Below are 11,399 nucleotides of genomic sequence, written 5' to 3'. Positions count from 1 at the left end.
ATAATTGTATTTTATTTTTTTAGATGAATCCTATCACTTAGGAGCAGTTTCTGCCCCTTTCCAAAAGTGAGTGATAGGGGTCACACTCTGGCCTCACCCTAATATTAGGAAGTGATGGAAAAATGCCTCTTTCAGCTCTCTGAATCAATAATTCTCAACCCTTGAGAACTGCAGTATTGTATTCTAACTTGCCTTTACGACTACCGCTTCACTAAAAGTCATCTGTGCTATAATTATATACACGTTAAGCATATAAGCTAAAAATACATACTTTTACTAAAATTCTACACACAAAAGGATAGGATGGGTTGCACTGAATTATCTAAGATAGCCATTCTAGGGCCTCCCTGGTGGCGCAAGTGGTTGAGAGTCCGCCTGCCGATGCAGGGGATACGGGTTCGTGCCCCGGTCTGGGAGGATCCCATATGCCGCGGAGCGGCTGGGCCCGTGAGCCATGGCCGCTGAGCCTGCGCGTCCGGAGCCTGCGCGTCCGGAGCCTGTGCTCCGCAACGGGGGAGGCCACAACAGTGAGAGGCCCGCATACGGCAAAAAAAAAAAAAAAAAAATAAGATAGCCATTCTAGAGCCCAAGCAACAATTCTCAGCATTTTCTAATACAGACTACAGTGAGTGAGCAGAGAGAGCTCATAACCCCTTCGGACTGAATTTCATGATGTCTGATCAGCCAAACGATGTTCCCAAAAGTTTTTGGACGAAGTATTAATTTTAGCTGAACGTATCCTGTCTTTGACCAAATCTCCAAAATATTCTTTCACATGACAGATTTTGAGTTGTGCCAAAATTATACAGTCAGGATTCCCCACGTAATTCAATGGTTTATCTTACTCAATAAACCATATGCGGTAGGTTGGAAAAATGGCCACACAAGCTTCATCTCTTTGTATTCATACCCCCTTTGTCATGGAAGTTTGAGCGCCCTCAAACTTGACTCTGAACTTGGCCATGGGACATGTTTAACCAATGGGATGCTAGCAAACATGATGCAAGGACTGAAAAACACTTGTGCTTTGGGGCTTCCCCTCAGACCACCACTACCACCACCACCATATGAAGAAGCCCCAACGAGCCTATCGATGACAAAAGGCATGTGGTCCACTCAGCCTTGCCACCCAAGCCAAGAGCTACCCCCACCCCCGGAAGCAGAGCTGACCAACAGCTAACTGCAGTCTTTTATCTTCCAGTAAATGAGAGCCAGCCTAAACCAGAAGAATCACCCCGTGCCTTCCAACTCCCTATGCAAAGAAGCAAGAATCAAATAAATGGCTATTGTCTTTTTTTTTTTTTTTTTTTTTTTTGCGGAACGCTGGCCTCTCCCGCTGTGGAGCACAGGCTCCAGACGCGCAGGCTCAGCGGCCATGGCTCACGGGCCCAGCCACTCCGCGGCACGTGGGATCCTCCTGGACCAGGGCACGAACCCGTGTCGCCTGCATTGGCAGGCGGACTCTCAACCACTGCGCCACCAGGGAAGCCCTAAAGGTTTTGTTTTTTTTTTTTGCGGTACGCGGGCCTCTCACTGTCGTGGCCTCTCCCGTTGCGGAGCACAGGCTCCGGACGCGCAGGCTCAGCGGCCATGGCTCACGGGCCCAGCCGCTCCGCGGCATGTGGAATCTTCCCGGACCGGGGATGGCTATTGTCTTAAACCAAAGTTTTGGGGTGATTTTTTATTCAGTAAGAGCTAACTGACACACCATGAGATTTCAAATAATAGCCTACCATTTTCCTCACCCCTTGCCTTCAACTCCAATGATCCCTTTTTTAAATTGGCCATTGCTAGATCTTTCATTTTTTCCTAAACACAATGGGATTATGGGATTGCAGTCTGGAAACCAATTCAGAGATTTAAGAGATTGTCTCATAAATGGGAGAATGGGAGTGCAATAATTTTCACCAGCTGGGTTTTACTAATATTCAGCTGTCCTATCTCTGCAGTGTATTCCAAATGGCTGAAATACACTGATGGCTGAAATACAAGCACCAAAGTCCAGCATCTTTTACTCGCAAAGTTACTTGAAATGTAGTGAAACAATGAAAGCTTTCAAGCAGAACAAGAGTTTTCCTCTTTTTTTTTTTTAATATACCAAGCAGGTAGCATGCTATAGCCACAAAAATAGTATTCAAATTTCAATCCATCTCAACAGAAATTGGACAGTTATTTGGCTTCACCATGGATCAAAGCCCCCAGATATCTGTAGTTTTTGTACTAGAGATTCCAAAATTGAACAAGGGAGAACCATAAAACTAAGTTGTAGCCCATCCAAAATAAACCGTTGGTTTATGTCACTGATAAAAATCATTGTTTTAATGCTATTATAGCTACAATTATTATGGCATCTATTTTTTTCTGATTCCTATCACATGATATTTTTATTTTTGCATATTTAATGACTATTCTTAGTTAACTTTAGGACATTTGGATAGACTTCCCCATAAATTTCCAGACTGAAATCCACCTTCATACCAAAACTCGTACTGAATTATTTTTCTCATCAATCAGTGAGGAGGCAAAAACTGACAACTGACAAATTATACTTCAATTTAAAAACTGGTTAAACCCCCCCCCCCAAAAAGTTAAAATTAAACAAAAAAAGATTCTTGGATGTTAAAAACACTGACAACTAAAGTGGAGACTCATTGCAAACAAACAGGCTGGGGGAGGATCCTTTTAACATTTTCAGAGTAAAATCTTCAGATGGTGTTATTTCTAAGTTTTCTTTCCTGCCGTTTTTATGCTTGTTGCATTTGGGGGAATTAAAAGACAAAAGAGTTTTAAGAGACTAGGCTTGGAGACCCTTTAGAGGCTTTCCCAGTGTTCAAGAAATATGATGGGAATGGGTTAAATGTCTTCATTGTATGTAAGCGACTGTCTGGCCTGGAGCCAGTCACTGTTTGGGCCTTCAACCTGACCAACATGTAAACCATGTATGAGCGACGTGACTGGGGCTGGAAGGACCGAGAGAAACACAAGGAAATAATGGATTACCTCTCATCGCTTGGGAAGGACAGTTCGGTCCATGTCGCCTTTCCTCTCTTCCGGTTTGACGTGGTGTGCAGGGACGAAGTCCTGTACCACTACGAAGTCCAGATGGAGAGCAAGGTGCGGCGGAAAGGCCTGGGCAAGCTCCTCATACAATCCAGCAGATCACGGCCAGCAGCACACAGAGGAAGAGAGTTATGTTAGCTGTATGTAAGCACCATCGTGGAGCCTACAGGTTCTTCAGAGAAGCGCTGCTATGTGAAATCGACGACTCTCCCCCAAGCGTGTCCGGATGCTGCTCCAATGGGGTCATGAGCCGAAGGACGAAGTTTGGGGACAGCCAGCACTCCCACGCGGGCGGGCACTCTAGTGGCTGCTGTCCCTGCACTCCCAAGCCAGAACGCTTCTCTCACGCCTGTCCTCTCCCTGGCCTCACGCCGCTTACCAGGTGCCATCAGAGCTGTGGCCTCCTCAGCCCTCCCCGTGCTAGGCTGCACCCTGAGAGCACAGAACCTCGGGGAGGAGAGGGCCACGCTGCCCCTCCCGCTCTCTCCTGGAAGAGCAGGACGCCAGGACGAAGCAGAGGGACCAGGATGCTGCGGGAAGAGCCGGCGGATGCCTGGGTACAAGGCGCATGCTCTCATCGTGGCCGCCCGCTCACTCAGCTCTCGGCTCTCGCGAGAGTGAGAACCCTTCCGCGTAGCGTTTCTCGACTTTCCTCCAGCGGAATGCCTGAGAAGCTCACCGGCACCACCATCACCAGCACACGCTCACAGTTGGACAATGGAGTGTTTATACCCACCTTTCTGAAAGTTCTGGACCCCTGGGTCAGGGTCTGGCTGCTTCCCAAAGAGGAATGGACTCGGTGTAGATTTGGGCTTTTGGGCGTAGGAGACAGACTTTGGAAAGCCTCCCGTTTCATGGATGGGATGCTCGGATGGAGACCTTGGGAAGGTCTTTGGTGCCGCGACACAAAGAAGCGAGAGAGCTCCTTATGGCTGTGCTTTTATGGATCCACAGTTAGAGCAGAGCTGTGACAGGGGACCAGACGACTCTGGGAGGAAGACTGTCCCCCTCACTCCATTGCCGCCAGTGAGGGGCTGAGAGGACCAGGAACAGGTGTGAATGGGGCCTACCACGGGGACTATGGCTTCTCCGGGCTTTTGGACTTGGCTACATCCTGACCTTAATCTCTTGATCTCATGGCATTGACTCGAGTTTTTCTTTCATAGAAAACAGCCGGAGGCTCTGCCTGCTCGTCTCCGTCACCTCTCACCACTCTTTCTGCTTCTGCCTCTCACGCCACCCCAGATACCCAAGTTCTTACTCTCAAGGGGAGAATAACGTCAGGGAGCCCCTCGTCTTCCCCCCAAATGGCCCCTCTTTCCTGGCATATTTAGTGCCGTTTCCTCTCCTGTCTTGGCGCTGATAGCTCTCTGGAGGTGGGTATTCCTCCCCACCGCCCCGCCCATCCCCCCGCCTGCTTAGAGAGCCCCCAGCCAGCAGCGGGCCCCTCTGCCCGCACTCCCCAGCCTGGCCCCTCGCTGCCACACAGAGCCACCAGTGCCACTGCCCTGGCCGGCAGCGCAGGCTGCAGCGGGAACGCCTCTCAGTGGCCAAACAGCTGCTTTTCTCTCCGGTATCACCTGTGGCAGCAGGTGGGAGCCAGGAGAAGGTCTTCCTCTCCTCTCGTGGCATAGAGAGAGTTTAAACTCGCCCTGATCTCTAGGGCGATCTCTTCCCTTGTTCCCCTTCCAGGGAAGAAAATGACCAAATCCTTATCCAGGAAGAAGCACCTAACGCCTTCCCTTGGACAACCTTGAGCTCTGCTTTAGGGAGTGTCCCAAAAGTTCTGCCTTCGTGAGGTTGCTCGCGAGGAGGCCTGTCCGTCCTTCTGACCGCTGTCTGCTCACGTCCCACCCTCTGCCCTGACTCGAGCCGCCCGTGCTGGCAGATCTCCCGGGAGCTGTTCCTGCTTCTCCCCCCACCACCCCCCGCCTCGCCTCCTCCACACCCCGCCCGTTCCCGCCTGTGCGGGGCGGGGGGGGCCTGTACACACAGCCTCCTTCCCCCGGCCCAGCCCTGCGCTGTGCGTTGCTCTTGACCAGCCAGCAGTGGACGTGGCCTTGCAGCTTTACACGGGAATAAGCCCAGCTTTGCCCCTACCCTGCTGGCTCCCTGGGGATTTTACGCAAGGGGGAGAATTTTAATGGCTGGGAGGGGATGGGAGGGCTCATTCCAAGAATCACGGGGCGACAGAAGCATATTGTGGGAAAGATTTTCCTCTGATCCCTGCCGTCTCTCAAAGGACACAGGATGATAAATATTTACTGTATTAGATCATGGATTTCTTGTTTTTTTCCTTTAAAAACCAAAACAAGTTTATTAAAGTAAACTTTTTTTTTTTTTACAGATCATGGATTTCTGATGCCTCCCACTAAAGGTGTCCGAAAGGGACCCCAGCGAAAATCCCACATAAGGTGAGTTCAGTGTACGTTCTCTCTTTCTGCTCCCTGGATACCTGGCAGCGAGCCCTCTGGTAGATGGACGCTTTGTGCTGGGCCCTGCTGGTCCAGCTGCCTCCAAGGGCTGCTGTCGGGGGAGGGGCTGCCTGAGACCTGCAGGTCACCCTGTTGTTGATTTTGAGCCCATTCAGTTCTCAACTATCAATCTTTCTCCATTTCCCCAGTGTCTTGGTTTTGAGAAACATAGCAGGCCTTTTGTACCAGGCTTTTTTGTTTGTTTCTTTGGGGGATGTTAAAATATTAATTTTGAGATTTTTTTTTTAAGTTGTATCTACCGTATTTCAGGTTATTTTCATTGATGTTAGATGTGTGTATGACATGTTTATGGTTCTTTTTTTTAACCCTTCCTGGTTTGTTTTTTTTAGAGGAAACTTTGAAGATAAACTCCTTCTTGATATATATATTTTCTTCTTTAGCAACTTGTTATCACTGGAAGTAAAGGGGAAAAGTGACCTCTTTTTGCATTGGTTGTATTTGTTTTTTGTTTGTTTGTTTGTTTTCATCTATTTATTTATTTATTTTTGGCTGCACTGGGTCTTCGTTGCTGCTCGTGGGCTTTCTCTAGTTGCGGTGAGCAGGGGCTACTCTTCGATGCGGTGTGCAGGCTTCTCATTGCGGTGGCTTCTATTGTTGCGGAGCATGGCCTGTAGAGCACAGGCTCACCAGTTGTGGCACATGGGCTTAGTTGCTCCGTGGCATGTGGGATCTTCCCGGACCAGGCCTTGAAACTGTGTCCCATGCATTGGTAGGCGGATTCTTAACCACTGTGCCACTAGGGAAGTCCTGTATTTGGTTTGGGGGGTTTTTTGTTTTTGTTTCCCTGGGGGGTTTTTTTGTTTGTTTTTTCTTTGTTTGTTTGTTTGTTTTGGCTGCCCCGTGTGGCTTGTGGGATTTTAGTTAGTTCCCCGACCAGGGATTGAACCCGAGCTCTCAGCAGTGAGAGCGTGGAGTCCTAACCACTGTATTGCCAGGAATTCCCTCATTGGTTGTACTTGTATGTCACAAATAAAAGATACTTTGTTGAGCTGAAAAAAAAATTTTTAATATTCTCAGTGGAATCTGGAGTGAAATACTGGACCTCTCCTCTGAAGGATATATTTCCACCAGGGTTTCAGAAACTGTTCATGTAATGCCAAAATGAATTGAAGTAAGAAACACTCCCTTTAAAAAGCAGGTGGCTGATAGGCAGGTCAGTTAGATATAAGTAGTTTCTGACTACAGGCCAGTCATTTTTTTTTGAAAACTAGAAGCTTGGTGGAGTAAATACAGAATTGACATTCTCAAGTTGAACAGACTCAAATCTTTATGTTAAAACAGTAATTATCTTGCTTGCGTGCTGGATGATGAAAGTTCATTGAGGAAAAAATAGAGGGAATATTGAAGGGCATGTGCTTAATAAAAATGCTCACCCCATCATCGAATGATTAGATATTATTTAATATTTAATGATTTAATATTATTTAATATTATTTAATTATTTAATATTATTTAAATACTTATTTAATTATTATTTATTGAATTTTTTTTCTTCAGTTGAGGACTATCAGGATCTACTCTCTTAGCAACCTTCAAATATGCTACACAGAATTTTTTTTTTTACTATATTTTAAATAGATCTTTATTGGAGTATAACTGCTTCACAATACTATGCTAGTTTCTGTTGCACAACAAGGCAAATCAGCCATATGCATACACATGTCCTCATATCCCCTCCCTCTTGAGCCTCCCTCCCATCCTCCCTATCCCGCCCCTCTAGGTCATCGCAAAGCACTGAGCCGATCTCCCTGTACTACGCTGCTGCTTCCCACCAGCCAACTATTTTACATTCGTTAGTGTATATATGTCAGTGCTACTCTCATTTGCCCCAGCTTCGCCCTCCCACCCCATGTCATCAAGTCCATTCTCTATGTCTACCTCTTTATTCCTGCCCTGCAAATAGGCTCATCAGTACCATTTTTTTTTCTTTAGATTCCATATATATGCGTTAGCATACAGTATTTGTTTTTCTCTTTCTGACTTACTTCATTCTGTATGACAGACTCTCGGTCCATCCACCTCACTACAAATAACTCAATTTTGTTTCTTTTTATGGCTGAGTAATAGTCCATTGTATGTATGTGCCACACCTTCTTTATCCATTCATCTGTCAATGGACACTTAGGTTGCTTCCATGTCCTGGCTATTGTAAATAGAGCTGCAGTGAACATTGTGGTACATGACTCTTTTTGAATTATGGTTTTCTCAGGGTATATGCCCAGTAGTGGGATTGCTGGGTCATATGGTAGTTCTATTTTTAGTTTTTTAAGGAACCTCTGTGCTGTTCTCCATAGTGGCTGTATCAATTTACATTCCCACCAACAATGCAAGAGGGTTCCCTTTTCTCCACACCCTCTCCAGCATTTCTAGTTTCTAGATTTTTTGATGATGGCCATTCTGACCGGCGTGAGGTGATGTCTCATTGTAGTTCTAATTTGCATTTCTCTAATAATTAGTGATGTTGAGCATCTTTTCACGTGCCTCTTGGCCATCTGTATGTCTTCCTTGGTGAAATGTCTGTGTAGGTTTTCCACCCATTTTTTAACTGGATCGTTTGTATTTTTGATATTGAGTTCCATGAGCAGTTTGTATATTTTGGAGATTAATCCTTTGTCTGTTGTTTCATTTGCAAATACTTTCTCCCATTCTGAGGGTTGTCTTTTTGTCTTGTTTATGGTTTCCTTTGCTGTGCAAAAGCTTTTAAGTTTAATTAAGTCCCATTTGTTTATTTTTGTTTTTATTTATGTTGCTCTAGGAGGTGGGTCAAAAAAGATCTTCCTGAGATTTATGTCAAACAGTGTTTTTCCTATGTTTTCCTCTAAAAGTTTTACAGTATTTGGTATTACATTTACGTCTTTAATCCATTTGAAATTTATTTTTGTGTATGGTGTTAAGTAGTGTTCTTTTTTTTTCTCTCATGTTTGCTTGGCATAAATTATTTAATGTAATTCTAGGTGCAATTTACACCATGTTAACACTTTTTAAATTTTATTTATTTATTTATTTTAACATCTTTATTAGAGTATAATTGCTCGACAATGTTGTTTCAGCCTCTGCTCTATAACAAAGTGAATTAGCCACACACAGACACATGTCCCCACATCTCCTCCCTCCCACATCTCCTCCCTCCCACATCTCCCTCCCTCCCACCCTCCCTATACCACCCCTCTAGGTGGTCACAAAGCACGGAGCTGATCTCCTTGTGCTATGCGGCTGCTTCCCACTAGCTATCTATTTTATGTTTGGTAATGTATATATGTCCATGCCATTCTCTCACTTTGTCCCAGCTTACCCTTCCCCCTCCCCGTATCCTCAAGCCCATTCTCTAGTAGGTCTGCATCTTTATTCCTGCCTTGCCCCTAGGTTCTTCTGACCATTTTCTTTTTTGTTTGTTTTTTGATTCCATATATATGTGTTAGCATACGATATTTATTTTTCTCTTTCTGACTTCACTCTGTATGACAGATTCTAGGTCCATCCACCTCACTACAAATAACTCAGTTTCGTTCCTTTTTATGGCTGAATAATATTCCATTGTATATATGCGCCACATCTTCTTTATCCATTCATCCGATGATGGACATTTAGGTTGTTTCCATCTCCGGGCTATTGTAAATAGAGCTGCAATGAACATTTTGGTTCATATCTCTTTTTAAATTATGGTTTTCTCAGGGTATATGCCTAGTAGAGGGATTGCTGGGTCATATGGTAGTTCTGTTTGTAGTTTTTTAAGGAACCTCCACACTGTTCTCCATGGTGGCTGTACCAATTCACATTCCCACCAGCAGTGCAAGAGTGTTCCCTTTTCTCCACCCCCTCTCCAGCATTTATTGTTCCTAGATTTTTTGATGATGGCCATTCTGACTGGTGTGAGGTGATATCTCATTGTAGTTTTGATCTGCATTTCTCTAATGATTAATGATGTTGAGCATTTCATGTGTTTGTTGGCAATCTGTATATCTTCTTTGGAGAAATGTCTATTTAGGTCTTCTGCCCATTTTTGGATTGGGTTGTTTGTTTTTTTGATATTGAGATACATGAGTTGCTTATATGTTTTGGAGATTAATCCTTTGTCAGTTGCTTCATTTGCAAATATTTTCTCCCATTCTGAGGATTGTCTTTTTGTCTTGTTTATGGTTTCCTTTGCTGTGCAAAAGCTTTTAAGTTTCATTAGGTCCCATTTGTTTATTTTTGTTTTTATTTCCATTTCTCTAGGAGGTGGGTCAAAAAGGATCTTACTGTGATTTATGTCATAGAGTGTTCTGCCTATGTTTTCCTCTAAGAGTTTGATAGTGTCTGGCCTTACATTTAGGTCTTTAATCCATTTTGAGTTTATTTTTGTGTATGGTGTTAGGGAGTGTTCTAATTTCATTCTTTTTTTTTTTTTTTTTTGCGGGGTACGTGGGCCTCTCACTGCTATGGCCCCTCTCGTTGCGGAGCACAGGCTCCAGACACGCAGACCCAGCGGCCATGGCTCACGGGCCCAGCCGCTCCACAGCATGTTGGATCCTCCCAGACCGGGGCACGAACCCATGTCCCCTGCATCGGCAGGTGGACTCTCAACCACTGCACCACCAGGGAAGCCCTAATTTCATTCTTTTACATGTAGCTGTCCAGTTTTCCCAGCACTACTTATTGAAGAGGCTGTCTTTTCTCTGTCGTACATTCTTGCCTCTAATGTATCAGATAGGTGTTGTTAAAAATGTCTCTCAAACAACTAATGATAATAATGATAAGTTTAACACACCAAGCCAAGGTTAATATTCCTCATTCCATATGGAAACAGACATTTTCCCAGAATTACAGCAAATAGGCTGGATTGAGTCAATGTTTCTCAAACTGGAATTTACAGATGTATTCTCAAGGGAATACACAAGTTCTCTTGTTACTGAAGGTGGGGATCCGGCTGCTCGCTGCTCTAAAGCCAGTAAAGAGGCAAGTTGGTGGAAAGGAAAGTTTCCTTTATTTTGGATGCTGGCAACCGGGGCTGTGTGGGGAGCGGGGAGGGCTGTCCAAGGCTGAATTCCTTTGACTCCTGTCCAAAGGCTGACTTCCTCCCACTGACAATCAGTGGGCAAGAGCCTTTATCAGCGGAAGGAGGGGCTACATGCAGAAACAGCACAAGTCGGCTCTGACAGTCATCTTGAAATTGATCATGTGGTGGTCTGATCACATCATCTTGTTTTAAGTACAGTTAATCTTCAATTCCAGGGTCCATTCCCATTTCTTTGAGGCCAGTTCTCAGAATTGTGGCAGCTTATGTCACAGCTACAGGCTGGTCATCATGTATCAATAGTTCTTCCACCTGGTGGGGTTTCAGTATCTACAAGACAGCTCAAAGGATACGGCTCAGAATATTCTCTCTAGTCCTTGAGGAGGAACCAAAGATCCTTGACTTTGCTTAATGACTGAAGTATTATTATTTTGTCCTGTTTGACTGCTTTCCTTTGCTTCTGCATTTTCTCACTTCTCTGATTAAACATATTCTTTGGCTAAAATTTTTCTACAGACAAAAAGCAGGCGGAGGACATGGTGGGGTGGGGGGAAGGGCCATAGAGTCCTGCTCCATTTTGCTATGAGAAAGTTAACATTGTCTTTCACTTTTAGTGATGATGTTTTTTAAAAAGTATATTTTGAGTTATCTGGATAACTGTCTCATTACCAAGACTGCCCTATAATTTAATACTTGCATTTGTGTTTGCCCTTACCATCCTGCGATGCCCAAGGATCACCTGTAATCATGGTATTTATCTTACGCATATGTTGGATAACAAGTGTGACCACCATTCTGTTGGCGTATTCTAACATGAAAATGACTACATTTGCTTTTGTTTACCAGTGGTA

The sequence above is a fragment of the Mesoplodon densirostris genome, chromosome 12 (assembly GCF_025265405.1).
Source record: "Mesoplodon densirostris isolate mMesDen1 chromosome 12, mMesDen1 primary haplotype, whole genome shotgun sequence".
NCBI classification, from domain to species: domain Eukaryota; kingdom Metazoa; phylum Chordata; class Mammalia; order Artiodactyla; family Ziphiidae; genus Mesoplodon; species Mesoplodon densirostris.
Note: the sequence above shows the minus strand (reverse complement) of the source record.